This window comes from Amblyraja radiata, unplaced genomic scaffold (assembly GCF_010909765.2).
Source record: "Amblyraja radiata isolate CabotCenter1 unplaced genomic scaffold, sAmbRad1.1.pri S89, whole genome shotgun sequence".
Lineage (NCBI taxonomy): Eukaryota > Metazoa > Chordata > Chondrichthyes > Rajiformes > Rajidae > Amblyraja > Amblyraja radiata.
Window position 1 is genome coordinate 5431848 of NW_022630172.1, and position 15886 is coordinate 5447733.

Consider the following 15886-nt stretch of genomic DNA (forward strand, 5'->3'; position numbering starts at 1 on the left):
TCGCGTCGGGGGCTGGTCGAGCCTTCCGCGGCGTTGGAGCTCCCGATTCGGCCTCACTCGAGACTACGAGCCTTTTATGTTGATTCCGCGGTGGTCACGGTGGGAGCGATCCCAGGCAAGAGATCCGGTGTTAGGTCCGCGCCCGGGCTCACGACAGTCCGAGGAGGCTTCGGAATCCATCGATGGTAGGCCGCAGATCCCGGAGTATGTTATCCGAAAATTGATCACATCTCCGGCAAGGTAGGAACTTGAAAAATAGTTTCCCCCGATCCCTTCCCCCTCCCCCCACATAAAACAAACAGAAGACCATTAAAGCAAACTTATAACAAACTGAAAAATAAGAACAATTTTTTTAAAAACCGAACAGACTGCCGGCAAGGCTGTCACTCCCCGGCGCCCCGGTGGTCCTGATTGCATTCGCTTCTCAAGCCACTGCTCTTACTTTGGCTTGTAATGCTCTTCATCCACACATCCCTCATGTTGTTCTGCTGAAGTTTCTGCTCCAGTATCCTCATATTGTCGTCCGTCCGCTTTCTTAGTCTCGCCTTCATTTCTTTCTGCGCCCGTTTTACCTCCTCCCTGTCACCATTCCTGAAGGCCCTCTTCTTCTGGTTGAGAAAGGCCTTGATGTAACTCGTGTTCCACGGGGGGATGTCAGGGAAACAGCGTAGTCTCCTCGTGGACACTGTTATCCTCACATAACTTTATATAACTGGTAGCAGAGTCCGTAAGTCTATCAATGTCCTACAGATTGTGTCCCAGTATGTACAAGAGGAACATTCTGGAACACCTACTGCCATATATGAGGATAGATGAGGTGCATTTGAACCCCTGTCTATCTCACCTGGAAGGACTGATGATGGTCCCAGCATGGAGATAGGTGAGGAGCTATATAAACAGGTATTACATCGACAGCAGTTGCAAGGGAGGTAGGTACCTGAGGGAGGAATTGGTGATCCATGGTTTTGCCGAGGGTGCGTTCTCGGTGGAAAGAAGAGAAGGTTAGAGATGTGACTCGTTCTGGGATAATGTTGGAGGTAAGGGAAATGTCGGGGGATAATAAGTTGGATTCTGAGGCTGGTGATCGAGTACCAGGAGAACTTTATCTATGTTCCCTGGAAAGGACAGGGAGGGAGAGCGGGACCACGGGTATATAGATGAGTCTCAGGTGAGGAGTCAATTGATGACAGCAGGGGAAAGCGATCTTTAATAAAGAGAAACGACAACTGCGAATTCAAAGAACAGAACGCCTCGACATGGGAACACTCGCTGTCTCCTCCTAGTCATACACTGTTTTCTGGTCCTCACATTTCACCTGCCCAGCACCCGCATCCAACACATCATGCAACATCATTTCCGTCACCTCCAAAATGATCACATCCAGTCACATATTCCCATCTCCACCCTTCTCGGCATCGCGCAAACACGGCTCTCTCCCTATTTCCTTAGTTCCCAACCATCCTCCCTAAAACCACCCCTTCCCCAAGTGTTATTCCCAGCAATCGCAGGACATATAACATCAGCCCCATAAGACGTCTGCCTCCAACATTGTCACAAACCATTGTGTTCAAGAAGGAACTGCAGATGTTGGAAGATCGAAGGTACACAAAATGCTGGAGAAACTCAGCGGGTGCAGCAGCATCTATGGAGCGAAGGAAGTAGGCAACGTTTCGGGCCGAACCCCTTCTTCCTTCGCTCCATAGATGCTGCTGCACCTGCTGAGTTTCTCCAGCATGTTGTCACAAACCATATAGCCCCTCCTTCAACCGGAGAGTCCCAAAACCACATCGCCCGCTTCTATTTTTACACAACAGGACTGTCCAGGTGGGCCCATTTTTGCCACTTGCACTTGTTGCACTTATCTCATTATAAACTGTCCTCCTTTTCCTCTGCGACTGTGGCTGATTGAGCTCTTTCATTTCTCGGCCTTGTGCTCCCATTCTTTATTCGAACAGAAGTGGGTTTCCAAATCCTCACCTCTTGCCGCATCCTATCAAGCTTCACAACCCACGAGTTCACCTCCGTATTTATCGCCAGCTGCAACGAGATCCGGTACTCCATTTTCCCACAGAATCCAATCCCTATTATTCTCACTTCTGCCCATCCCTCTCAAGCCACCCTTCACTGACTGCTAATACATTTCACTTCCACCGTGGGAGATGCAACATTTCCTCCCCCACCGTCGTCCAGTGACGTCAGCAGACAATCCAGGCGAGAAAATAATTCTCATGCCCATTCTCCAACCTCGTCCATTGCATTTTGTTCTCACGATGTGGCCTCTTCTACGTCGGCGACACCAAATGGCGATTAGATGCCACTGGTGAGCGCTTCAATCTGACTTCTTATATTCACACAAATCTGGACATCGTCAGCCGTCTGTATTACGAGGGTAATCTGTCCGAAAAATACCGCACATTCTGCTTGGCTAGCCTACAGCCCAAATTTCCGATTTCAGGGAAACCTTGCCTTCTATGTTACAATGTCTTCACCTGTTTGATTCACCTCTTGTCATCCCATTTGCCTACACCTATAACCCCCTTTATTAAGCATAGAAAACAGGTGCAGGAGTAGGCCATTCGGCCCTTCGTGCCTGCAGCGCCATTCGATATGATCCAACTCATTATCCCATCTGTGCCTTCTCTCCATACCCCCTGATCCCTTTAGCCACAACTGTCACAGCTAACTCCCTCTTAAATATAGCCAATGAACTGGCGTCAACTACCTTCTGTGGCAGAGAATTCCACAGATTTCACCACTCTCTCTGTAAAAAATGATTTTCTCATCTCGGTCCTAAAAGACTTCCCTCATATCCTTAAACTGTGACCCCCTAGTTCTGGACTTTGCTAACTTTCACATATTATACCTATAATTCGCACAATACATGTTCGGAACCCCCCTTCCTGTTTCATCCACTACCCAGCCGTACCTTTCACCCACCGCGTACCATCCCCCATCTCGTTCCATTCGACCTGAATCTCCCCTTCGATGGGCCACTATATCACGTTTTACAGTCACATACTAGCACAGTTAGCATTTGTGCCCCCCACTGATCACCTTCCAGATTTTGTCTCACCTTCACTCTACCTCGACCACACGGCAGAAACCATTTTCCTTCTTTTCTTCCACCTATCATCACCCAAATACATATGTCTACTAATTCTAAACCTCTCCCCCATCTGCCCCACATCCACCACTCCTCCGTGGTTAAGCTGTGTGCCAGGTCCCTCTTTCACTGCTCCCAAATCCCTCTTTACATTGGCTATCATTCCACTGCACTCTTTTACTTGCTGCACGGTCTAGACCCAAAATGGCGGCCATTCTTTACGGTCATTGAGCTTCTACAACAGTTTATGTTTGCTGAACATTTCAGCAAGGGGGGACAGTTCCTTGTGTCCCGCTCAACTGTGTATTTTAGTTCTATCGCCTGATTCCGGAGGAGGCGCCGTCCTGAACGGTTGCCTTTCGTGCAGCTGTCCGTTTTTTTTTACCCTTCTTTTTTATTATTTTTAGCACGTTGAGTGTGTAGTCAGGGGGCCTAATCTTTTTATGTGTGGGGGGTGGTGGGGGGGAAGGGGGAAACTGCTTTTCGAGTCCCTAGCTGGTCGGAGGGGTTGCCTTCCTCCGAGCAGCGACTTCGACCTGTCCTTGCGGCCTACCAGCGGGTCCTGGAGCGACGTTTCCTTGAGGGGACCTGGCCAGAACATCGGCTTTGGCGGCGGCGCAGAACATCGGCTTTGGCGGCGGCGCAGCGCTGGAGCGCTATTGCGGAGCGGGCGATGCCTTTCCTGGGTCGCCGCGCTGGAACTCCAGTATGCTGGGACCGCCGATAAGAACATTGTGGAGCCGCGGTTCTGTGGAGCGGCCAGCTGCGACGCTGAACGTTACATCCCGGAGCCTGGGATCTCTTGCTGAGATCACCAGTGTGCGGAGCTCCGTCCGGCGCGGTCTGTTGGCTTGGAAGCCGCGGTCTCCGGTGGGAAGGCGGCCGTTCCTGGCACCCCAAGCCGCTGGGGTTCTCCCGACGCCGGTGCACCATCACCCGGCGAGAACATCGGGCGCCGTGGCTGTGACTGTGGAGGCCTCAATAGGCCCGACTTTGGGTGGACAAGAGGATGGGGACTGGACTTTGTGCCTTCCCCCACAGTTGGATTCACTGTGGGGGGATGTTTTTGTGTTGAACTTCTTTTTGAATGCTATGTTGTATTTTTATTAGTGTGCTGCAAGGACATCAGCATTTCCCCTGAATAAGGGGATTAATAAAGTTTAATCTAATCTAATCTATTGCAGCAGCGACCCTCTCTCCAAACTGTATTTATTTCTCTCCTTCTTTCGACTTTTTCTCTGCCTTCCCGCTCAATGATGATATTGTCAATATTGAAATGGTTCAGAAAAGATTTACGAGGATGTTGTCAGCACTAGAGGGTGTGAGCTATAAGGAGTGGTAAAGTGGGTGGGGTCTCTATTCCATGGAGCATAGGAGGATGGGGAGATCATATGGAGGTGTACAAAATCATGAGAGTAATAGATTGGGAAGATGCACAGTGTCATTTATCAAGCGTAGGAGAATCGAGGACCAGAGGACATGGATTCATGGTGAAGGTGAAATAATTAATAGGAATCAGAGGGGTAACATTTCACACAGAGGGTTGGTGGGTGTATGGAACAAGCTGCCAGAGGACGTAGTTGAGGTTGGGACATCCCATCGTTTAAAAAAAAACGGTTGTATAGGACATGTTTGGAGGGTTATGGATCAAACATGAGCAAATGGGACTAGGGTAAAAGGGACATTGTTGGCCGGTGTGTGCGAGTTTGGCCGAAGGGCCTGTTTCCGCACTGTATCAATCTATGATTCTCTGACTACGTCAGTACTACCCACAGTGTGTCACTCCACCAGTACTACCCACAGTGTGTCGTAAGAAATAGTACTACGCACAGTGTGGCACTCCACCAGTACTACCCACAGTGTGTCACTCCATCAGAACTACCCCAGAATGTATCAAAGCGTAAGTACTATCCCGCAGTGTCTCACTCCATGAATTCTACCCCAGAGTGTGTCACTACATACGTACCACCCCACAGAGTGTATCTCCATCGGTACTGCTCCACTGTATGCCATTGCATCAGTACTGCCCCACAGTGTGTCACTCCGTCAGTACTACTCCACAATTTGTCATAAGCAATAGTACTACCACACAGTGTGTCACTTCATCAGAATTAAATGAGAATGTCTCTTTCATAAGTACTATCCCACATTGTACGACTCCATCAATACTACTCCACAGTATGTCTCCCCATCAGTGCTACTACACACTATGTCACTCCATCAATACAACCCATAGCGTGTCACTCCGTCAGAGCAACCCCACAGTATGTCATTCCTTCACTACTACCCCACAATGTTTCTCTCCACCAATCCTACCTTACGTATGTCATTTCATCAGTATTACCCAACATTGTACCTGTCCAGCAGTATTACCCAAGTGTGTTACTCAATCTGTACTACCTTAAGTATGTCATTCCATCTGCACTAACCCAATGTGTGTCAATTCATCAGTACATTTCCACAGTGTGTCAATCCATTGCAACAACTACAGAGTGTTTTATTCCATTAGTATTTCAACACAGTTTGTTATAGCAAAAATACGACCTCACAGTGTATCAATTCATCAGTCCTACTGTGAGATATATTGTTCGTGCTCACAATCACTACTCAGAGACTAAATCGTGGAAACAAGAAATGCTTTATTTGCGAGTCTGCAGAATCGGATGTCTCTCCAAGTTGAGACACACCGAGCAAAGGAAAAACGTCTATTTTTATACAATTCAGTATACAGTCTTTATTGATCGGACGCCTCCCCTTCTGACCCCTTCCAATCAGGGTACCGAGGTTCACAATCTTCCAACCCTCCCCTCCGTGCGTCATCAATCATTCCCTCTCCTCCCACATCATACATCGCATGTACATTTAAATTAGGTTCTTTGTCATGAGGGGCGTAAAGTTAATGTTCATTTAACTTATTAAGCATGCGCACTATCTGTTGGCCTAACCTACTTAATTGCCTTTGACCTAAAGAATAGCTTCTGTGTTGGCAGCTACATTCCTTACCTCATCTTGTTATTCTACAATGTTATCAACAGCTCTGAAGGTCTGACTGTTTGTTCGAATCACAAGGTTGGTGATTCCAACTTCTCGGCCCATCACAAGGTCGGTGACTTCAATCACTCGGCCCCTCGCAATGATGGTGGTTTAATCATCTTATCCCTCACAATCCTCCCTTTTTCTTTTGCTACGCATCCTGTATTAAACCCCATTCCTAGACTTCCTGCTGTTCCAAAGCTAATAACATTCTTTTTATCTCTCTTTCCTCTGGGTCCTCTCTCGGCCTCATTATCATTATCTTCTGGACGCCCCCTTTCTCCCCCATGGGGACTACAACTGCCTGCATTTGGCTTTTCTTCTAGTTATAAGAACCCTGAGACATGGTATACAACAGGGGATAATGATCAATGCAGCTAATGCCCATAAAATCACCAGTCCCACCGCTTTCCACCAGGCTCCTCCTAAAATGTAATCCCACCATCCTGCTCCCATGATTGTGTTCCATCTCTGTACCGGGACATGTGCTATTTTTCTGATTCCTTCTGATATATCCATTACTGCTTGCCCGTTGTCATCTATGTTTAGGCAGCAATTAGAGAGGTTGAATTTTCCGCATACTCCTCCCTCTTCGGCTAGTAAGTAGTCTAAGGCCAAACGGTTTTGGTATATCGCTGTTCTCATCTGTGTCTGCTGCTTCGCCAACATCTCTAGTGCAGATGCAGTCTGGTTAGTAATTACTTCCAGCACTGCCTGTAGTCTTATGATCCGATTTAACATATACACTGGGGTCCGGTAGCCCCAGGATCCGTCCTGTGCCCAAGTGGCTGGTCCATAATATGAGATGATTCTTGCAGGTGGCCACTCATCATTTTCCCATTTTCCGATGTCCATTCCTCTCTTCGTTCGGTGTAGATCGGCAAAGATGGGTGTTCCTAGCGACCGCCCCTCCTCAGTGGTCAACAAAAAAAACCCTGGTTGTACCAGTCCAATTAAACAAGTCCCACTCCATTTTTCTGGCAATACCGAGTATGCCTTGTGTCCGCATATCCATAGCAGTCCTTCAGGGGCCGGTCCACTAGAGGTAACATTGTCCCATATGCCCTGCAACACTGGGATTCCCTGGTAAGGGTTGTTCCCGGTGCAATTCCATAATCCATTCGATTCGCTTCCATCAGTCTTCATCCAGATAGTACAGTTTCCTTCATCCTTTACAGTGGGATACCATTGAGGTTCCTCTGGCCACCACACTCGGGATTGATTTGGCCACTGGGTGATGATGCGCTGGCAGGGGCTGCTGCATACTAGGATGGCATCCTTTTCAGGGCCTGGCGATACACTCAGTTCCAACCGGGGTGTGTGTCAGGACCCATTCCTGGGGACTTCGATCTCTTCCCACCGTCAAATTCCACTTTATCAGGTCCCATACCTCAATGAAAGATCCTCTCCATGGCCAGCGTGAGCTCATCAGCGGTCCTCCACAAACCCAACAGTTAGTCACATTCAGGGTTCTGGCTATCCGGAGGGCCAAGTCCACAAACAGGTTTCTCCCCACTTCGGGGATCTCAATCTGCTGCTTTATTTCATCATACATAGTCTGGTGCAGTTGAGGCTGGGAATGTGGGGGAGGTTTGTTGACTAATGCTTCTGCTACCTTCCCTATCACTACCTCCTTAATTCTGTCTAATGTTTCCTCCCTGGCTCGGGAAGGGATGCCTAACTGTCCTCTCTTGGTCATGCAGACCCATTTCTCCCCTTTTGGGCAGGTAATGTGCCCAACACTTCCTACATGTCCCTTATTTTCTAGTACATAATACCCCCTCCCTCCGTCCTGACAAACAGCTCTAGTCCTTAGGTCGTAGCAAACATCACTTACATGGGAATGATAGGTAAATGCTCTGGTTGTTCGCCCTCCATGTCTGATAGGATGGTAGCACTTATCACAGTTATTAACACTTCTTATAATGGTTACATACATAGTTAGTAATACTACAACTGCTCCTTTCATGCTGTTAGTTTCATACATTTATTTCTTACTGAAAGTTAATGCCAGGGGCTTATTCCCCGGTTTTACCGTCCACTGATCGTCTTTCTCAGGAACTGACGGCGGGTCAACGGGTCCTTTAACCCGGGTCGCATGTGTCCACCCTTTTTCTTTTGTTCGTACTGCTGTCTCCGTTGTCAGCAATGCCAGGTATGGGCCAGTCCACCGGGGCTGCAGTTTCTCCTCCTTCCAACTTTCCAGTCACCGGCCTTTATAGCGTGTATTGGAAAGTCGAGTGGTGGACTTTGTGCCAACAGTCCTTTTATTTTTAATTCTGCAAGGGAACGAGACACTGCCAGTAAATAGTTCCTCAGGAACACATCGCTGCCTTCGAAGGTCGGCGTGCCCTCTACCTTTCCAAGATAGGGCAGCCCAAACAACATTTCGTAGGGAGACACCGCAATATCTTTACGGGGTGCCGTTCGTATTCTTAATAATGCAATTGGTAAACACTTAGTCCAGGGTAGTCTGGTTTCCTCCATTAACTTAGTTATCTGTGTTTTAAGGGTTGCATCATCCTTTCCACTCGCCCAGAACTCTGGGGGTGCCAGGGTGTATGCAATTTCCAATTTATTCCCAAGGTACTGCAAACCAACAGGTGAACCTTAGAGGCAAAATGTGTTCCTCGGTCGGAATCTATGGATTCGATGACCCCGTATCGGGGAATGATTTGTTCTAATAATAGCCGGGTTACTGCCTGAGCGGTGGCATTTATCGTGGGAAATGCTTCCACCCACCTGGTGAAATGGTCTACAACTACTAGGAGGTACTTCCACCTTTGTATTCTTGGAAGTTCTGTAAAATCTACCTGTATTCTCTGGAAGGGTCTTATAGCCAATTGTTGTCCTCCACCAGGGACAGCTCTCATTACCTTCTTGTTAACCCTCTGACATAACACACAACCGGAGACAGTCTGCTTAGCCAAAGTATAGATACCTCGGCAAGCGTAGGTCCGTAGTAGTGTGTCACACAGGGCCTGCGCTCCCCAATGTGACTGGGAGTGCAGTTGTGTCATCAAATCCCGAGTTAATCCTTTGGTTAACATTTGTTTCCCATCCGGCGTCCACCACCTCCCGTCAGTGGAACGCCGAGCCCCTAACTCATTCACTTGATCCTCCTCCTCCTGTGAGAATACAGGTATATTTCCTACTCCTTCCCTTAATGGTATTAAAGACAACATCCTCACTGTTCCTTCTGTCGCTGCCTTTTTGGCGGCTCCGTCTGCCGCTTCATTTCCCCTTGCTTCTAATGAGTTCCCCTTTTGGTGTCCCGCCACATGGACCACCGCTATCCTTTCTGGCAAATGTAATGCTTCCAGCGCCTTCTCAATTAATTGCTCATGTGCCAACTCCTTTCCTCTTGCTGTAATCATCCCCCTTTCTTTCCATATTCTCCCAAACGTGTGCACTACTCAAAATGCATATTTGGAGTCGGTGTACACCGTTCCTTCCTTCCCCTCCAACAATTCTAACGCCCGTATTAAGGCATACAATTCACATGACTGAGCCGACCAACTACCTGGCAACCTGCCCGCCTCCACTCCTTCAAATCCTTCTCCTCCTATTATGGCATACCCACTATATCTTTTTCCATTTATACATCGGGAAGAACCGTCTATAAACCACCTTTCTCCCTCTACCAGAGGCTGCTCCTCCAAATCCTCCCTACTCTTGGTCTGTAGTTCTATAACTTCGCTACAGTAGTGTTCTGGTCTCTGCCCTTCCTGTTCGTCGTCCGCCGAGTATAAAAACTGGGAAGGGTTTAAATTCTTATCGGTCAGAATGGTCAAATCGTCTTTTTCCATAAGTATCACTTCGTACTTTAGGATCCTGGAGTCAGTCAACCACCGGTTGGACTTCTGAGTTAGTATTGTCCGGACCGTGTGGGGAGTGGATACCACCAGCTCACCTCCAAATGTCAATTTTCTACTTTCTTCCACTAATATTGCTGTTGCTGCGACCACTTGAATACATACAGGCCACCCTCGTGACACCGGATCCAGTGTTTTGAAAGGAATGCGACTGGCTGTCGCTTCCCTCCTCTCTTTTGTGTCAGTACCCCCAACGCAATTCCATTCTCCGCATTAACAAAGAGATGGAATGGTTGATCGATGGACGGGAGGGTCAGTACCGGTGCGATGATCAGGCTATTCTTTATTTCTCCAAATCTCTGTTCGTCCTCAGAATCCCATTGTACTTTATCAGTCTCCTCACACAATTTATCATACAAGAACTTGACTTGTCGGGTGTAATTGTCTATCCATAATCTACAGTATCCAATTAACCCCAGAAACTTCCTGATTTCTTTTTTGTTCCTTGGCATCGGCAGCCCGGTGATCCCAGCTATTCTTTCGGGGTTTATTCTCCTTTTCCCGTCACTAATCAGGTGTCCTAGATATTTAACCTCCTGTTCTACAAATTGTAGTTTATTTTTGGACACTCTCAATCCCTTTCCCCCTAAAAAGTTTAAGAGGGTTATGGTTGCATCCCTTACTGGCTCTTCTTCTCCGCCTGAGAGTAACAAATCATCTACGTACTGCAATAATTGTGTCCCATTGGTCCTGGGAACATCCTCTAATACTGGTTCCAATATTTGCCCGCACAGGTTCGGGGATTCAGTAAATCCCTGAGGGAGCACAGTCCATCGATACTGTTGCTTCCTCAGTGTGTCTGGGTTTTCCCACTCGAATGCAAAAAGGTCTCTACTTTCCTCAGCCAGGGGGCAGCTCCAAAAGGCGTCTTTCAGATCTACCACACTGAACCACCTATGGTTAGGGGGTATACGTCCCATTATGGTATAAGGATTTGGGACTACCGGGTGTTGAGCCCTAACTACCCTATTCAATTCTCTTAGGTCCTGGACCAGTCGGAACGTTCCGTCAGTCTTTCTTACAGGGAGTATTGGCGTGTTGTAGGGGGACATACAACTCTCCAATACTCCATCCTTCAGTAAGATTTCTATAATTGGCTGCAGCCCTTTCCTTCCTTCCATTGAAATCGGATACTGTCTTACCTGTACTACTTCACTTCCTTCTCGCAAGGCTATCCTCAGAGGTGGTATTCTTAGCCCTCCCCTATTTCCCTCTCTTGCCCACACATGTGAGACTATTCTTTCTTCATCTTAGGTCGTCAATTTATATAGCTGTACTATAATCTGTCCACCTACGGGAGCTGTGCCCATTCCTAATTGAACTTGTAAGTCCCTTCCTATCAGATATGTTCCTGCCTGGGGCACCAGGATTAAGTCTTCCATGGCCTCTCGATTTTATATCTTACCATTACTCCTTCTATCTCGGGAGCTGTCATTACCGTTCCCCCTACTCCAGAGATTTTGACTTGCTTTTCCCCTAATTCCATTCCCTCTGGTATCCTGGTTACAATGATCTTTCCGCCCCTGAGTCCACCATAAATACCGTGTATTCTCCTTGGGGACCTAATTTTAAGTTACCAAGGGTTCGCGTGTACGTCCTACACACCCCAAGGATGGGAACCCCTGACCCCCCTATTCCTCCATCAGTGTGTACGATTGTACTTCATGCCTTATCTTTGGACATTCTCTTTTAAAGTGTCCTTCTTTGTGACAATGATAACACCGGGATGGCCCGGTGTGCCATCCCCCTGATCCTTGTTCTTTATTTCCCGGGGGACCCCAACCTTGGTCCCTCCATTCACCCCTTCCTCTTTCTCTTCTTTGAAAGTTTGGGGGTCCCTGGTTCTCGCCCCCCCCCTCACGGGAGGAGCAGATGCCCTGACCACGGGGGTTCTTTGGGTTGGGTTCCAACGCCACTTATTTCTCAATCCGACAACTCTTCGGATGTCTCATTAAGCCAGACGCACACCTCACCCCCCCCCCCCCCCCCATCATCCCATCCGTGCAACATCCGCCCCAATGGACTATCAGGCGAATGTGCGGCTCTTCACCAGTTTGAGCCTTTTTTCCCCGGGCCCTTACTTTGCCCGTTCCGGTTACCCATCCCTGTCAGACCTTTTCCCGTCCAACAGAACTCAATCGCCCGAGTAATACTTAATAGTCAATATTCTTACCCGAGTCCTGTGCACAGAATTGCTCGATTGATTGATCCCTTTCACCGGATTCCCTCTTGTTTCCAGAGTCTCTTGTCCGAATATCACTCGCTCAAACCGCTGACGGCAAGCAAGGAGATCAGAGACTGCATGAAATCAGCAGGGTGCACCTTCCCTTCCTTTCGTGCCTCCGTCAAGCGGCCGGAGTGGCGATCCCGGACGAGCCCCCCAACTTGTGAGATATATGGTTTGTGCTCACAATCACTGCTCAGAGACTAAATCGTGGAAACAAGAAATGCTTTATTTGCGAGTCTGCAGAATCGGGTGCCTCTCCAAGTTGAGACACACCGAGCAAAGGAAAAACGTCTATTTTTATACAATTCAGTATACAGTCTTTATTGATCGGACGCCTCCCCTTCTGACCCCTTCCAATCAGGGTACCGAGGTTCACAATCTTCCAACCCTCCCCTCCGTGCGTCATCAATCATTCCCTCTCCTCCCACATCATACATCGCATGTACATTTAAATTAGGTTCTTTGTCATGAGGGGCGTAAAGTTAATATTCATTTAGTTAATTAAGCATGCTCAGTAGCTGTTGCCCTTACCTACTTAATTGCCTTTGACCTAAAGAATAGCTTCTGTGTTATCAGCTACATTCCTTACCTCATCTTGTTATTCTACAATGTTATCAACAGCTCTGAAGGTCTGACTGTTTGTTCGAATCACAAGGTTGGTGTTTCCAGTTACTCGGCCCATCACAATGTCGGTGACTACAACCCTTCGGCCCCTCACAATGGTGGTGGTTTAATCATCTTATCCCTCACAAATGGATACACGTAATGATCCACTGTACATTGTGCAGCAATCATCGTTTTGTTTCACATTGATAGCACCTGTTTTTCTTTAACATATCCATTTACTAGCAGAACCCTGTACCTATTATCTAATTTATAAGCAATCACTTCTCAACCATATTTTTCACAAACAGACATTGGAACTCTGTAGTTAAACGCAGCAAACATAGAAATCAATTGCTATCAAAGCCAAGAACACAATGTATTAAATTAAATCATAGCTAGATATGACACTTCCCCCCCCCCCCCACGCCCCTCTCTCTTCCTCTTGCCCCACCTGGAATGGACGCCCATAATCCCACGCCACCCCTCCCCCAATGATCACAATGAATGGCGGTGCTGGTTTGAAGGGCCAAATGGCCTGCACCTGCACTGCTTACAAAACAAAAACAAAACACAACCCAGAGCAGTAAACAAGAGCCGCCCCTTTGGCCCGCAGTGTCTATGCCCAATATAAACGCATTTCTGCCTGCACACCATCCTGATCCAGGTGCCCACCAGCCCAGTTAAGGTCAGCAGCAGCTCCACTCACTGAAGAACAAAATCAAAACGTCGCCCACAACAATAGCAAAAAAAATGAAAATAGTAACAAAAATACAAGTGAAAAGAGGGGTGAACTTCGCCCAAAATAACAAAAAAAATAGGAATAACTAAACCAAGTGCTCCCTCTCTATATATTCTCTCTTCCTCTCACTATCTCTATATCTGTCTCTCTCCCTCTCTATATATATTATGTCTCTCTACCTCTCTTCCCCTCTATATCTCTCTCTCTATTTATCTCCCTCTCTATATATATATATATTCTTTCGCTCTCTCTCTCTATATATATATTTCTCTAGCTGTCCCTATTTCCCTCTCTATCTCTCTATCTCTATATATCTGTCCCTATTTCCCTCTCTCTATATCTCCCCCTCTCTATATATCTCTATCTCTCTGTCACCCTCTCCATATATATATTCTCTATCTCTCTCTCTGATTCTCACTATATGTCGATCTCGCTATATCTCTCTCTGCCTATATCCCTCCCTCTATCCCTTCATCACTCTCTATATCTCTCTCTGTCTCTGTCTCCCTCGAACTCTCCTGCCGTGGTTACCGTTGGCAACGTCCCATAGTGATGTCATAGTGCGCTCGGCAGCTTGTGATTGGTGGACTGTTAGTGGCCCCGCCCCCTCTCCCTCTCTCTCCCCCTCGCTCTCTCTCTCTCTCCCGAACTCTCTCCTCAACCCCCCCTCTCTGTCTCTCCCTCCCTTCTCTCTCCACCCTTCTATATCTCTGCCCCTCCCTCTCTCCCTCTCTCTCCGTCTCTCTCCGTCTCCCTCTCACCGTCCAGTGCGGTTCGGCTCCATCTTGGGCCGCGGCGTTACGTCATATCCGGGCTGAGGCCTCCCCGCAACCTGCGGGTCAACGAACCGGGGCTGTCCGCGACGTCATTTCCGTGCTGATCACCATCTCTCTCCCCGCACTTTGCGGGGCGGCCTCAGCCCGGACATGACGCAACTGTCGTGGCCAAGATGGAGCCGATCCGCACTGAACGGTGAGAGAGAGGGAGGTGGAAAAAGTGATGAAGTGAGTAGTGGGGGGAAGCAGGGAGCAAAGGGAGGGGGAGGGATTCAAGGGGGAATGGGTTTGGTGCCGAGGGGGATGAATGGGGGGGGGGGGGTCAAGTGAGTCATGGAAGGGGGTAGGGAGCCTGGTGGGGGTGGGTTCAAATTGTTTGGGGATGGGGAGGAGGGGGAGGAAGCAGGACGCACGGAGCATGAGGCAGCAGGGGTAAGGAGCACGGAGCCACAGGGAGGAGGTCACATTGTTTGGGGGTGGGGAGGGTGTTGCAGTTTAGGAAGTCAAACCAGGGCAGGATCTTCACTGTGAATGGCGGGGCGCTGGGGCAATAGACAAGAGACAATAGGTGCAGGAATAGGCCATTCGGCCCTTTGAGCCAGCACCGCCATTCAATATAATCATGGCTGATCATCCCCAATCAGTTCCCCGTTCCTGCCTTCTCCCCATATCTCTTGACTCCACGATCTTTAAGAGCCCTATCTAGCTCTCTCTGAAAGTATCCACAGAACCGGCCTCTGATGCAGAGAATTCCACAGAGTCACAACTCTGTGAGAAAAAGTGTTTCCATGTCTCTGTTCTAAATGGCTTACCCCTTATTCTTAAACTGTGTGGACCCCGGTTCTAGACTCCCCCAACATCGGGAACATGTTTTCCGCCTCTAGCGCGTCCAAACCCTTAACAATCTTATATGTTTCAATAAGATACCATCTCATCCTTCTAAACTCCAGAGTGTACAAGCCCAGCCGCTCCATTCTCTCAACATATGACAGTCCCCCACATCCCGGGAATTAACCTGGTGAACCTACGCTTGTCTCCCTCAATAGCAAGAATGTCCATCCTCAAATTAGGGGACAAAAACTGCACACAATACTCCAGGTGTGGTCTCATTAGGGCTCTGAACTCTGAGCCTTGCGGAATGTGTAGAGCCGAGGGATCTAGAAGTGCGGGTAAGAGTTGGGCCGAAGGGCCTCTTTCCAACACTGTATCACTCCATGACTATGACAAAGTGTTTGAGTAACTCAGCGGGTCAGGCAGCATCTGTGGAGAAGATAGACACAAAGTGCTGGAGTAACTCAGCAGGTCAGGCAGCATCTGTGGAGAGAGGAAAGGGTGACATTTTGGGTCAACACCCTTCTTTGGTTTAGATCAGTTTAGAGATGCATCGCGGAAACAACAGGTCTTTCGGCCCATGGGGTCCGCGCCGACCAGCGATCACCCCGTACACTAGCACTATCCAACGCACATTGGGGCCAATTTAGCTATTTTGTGGAGGCCGATTAATTTACAACTGTACCGCTGCGCCAG

At 48.3% G+C, this 15886-nt stretch overlaps 1 protein-coding gene across 1 annotated transcript in view; it reads left to right on the plus strand.

Moving 5' to 3' along the window:
- LOC116969603 (zinc finger protein 850-like) overlaps window positions 1–15886 on the plus strand; it is a gene marked incomplete at its 3' end in the record, with an annotated part of 172149 nt that overhangs the window by 80677 nt on the left and 75586 nt on the right. The window lies entirely within an intron of this gene.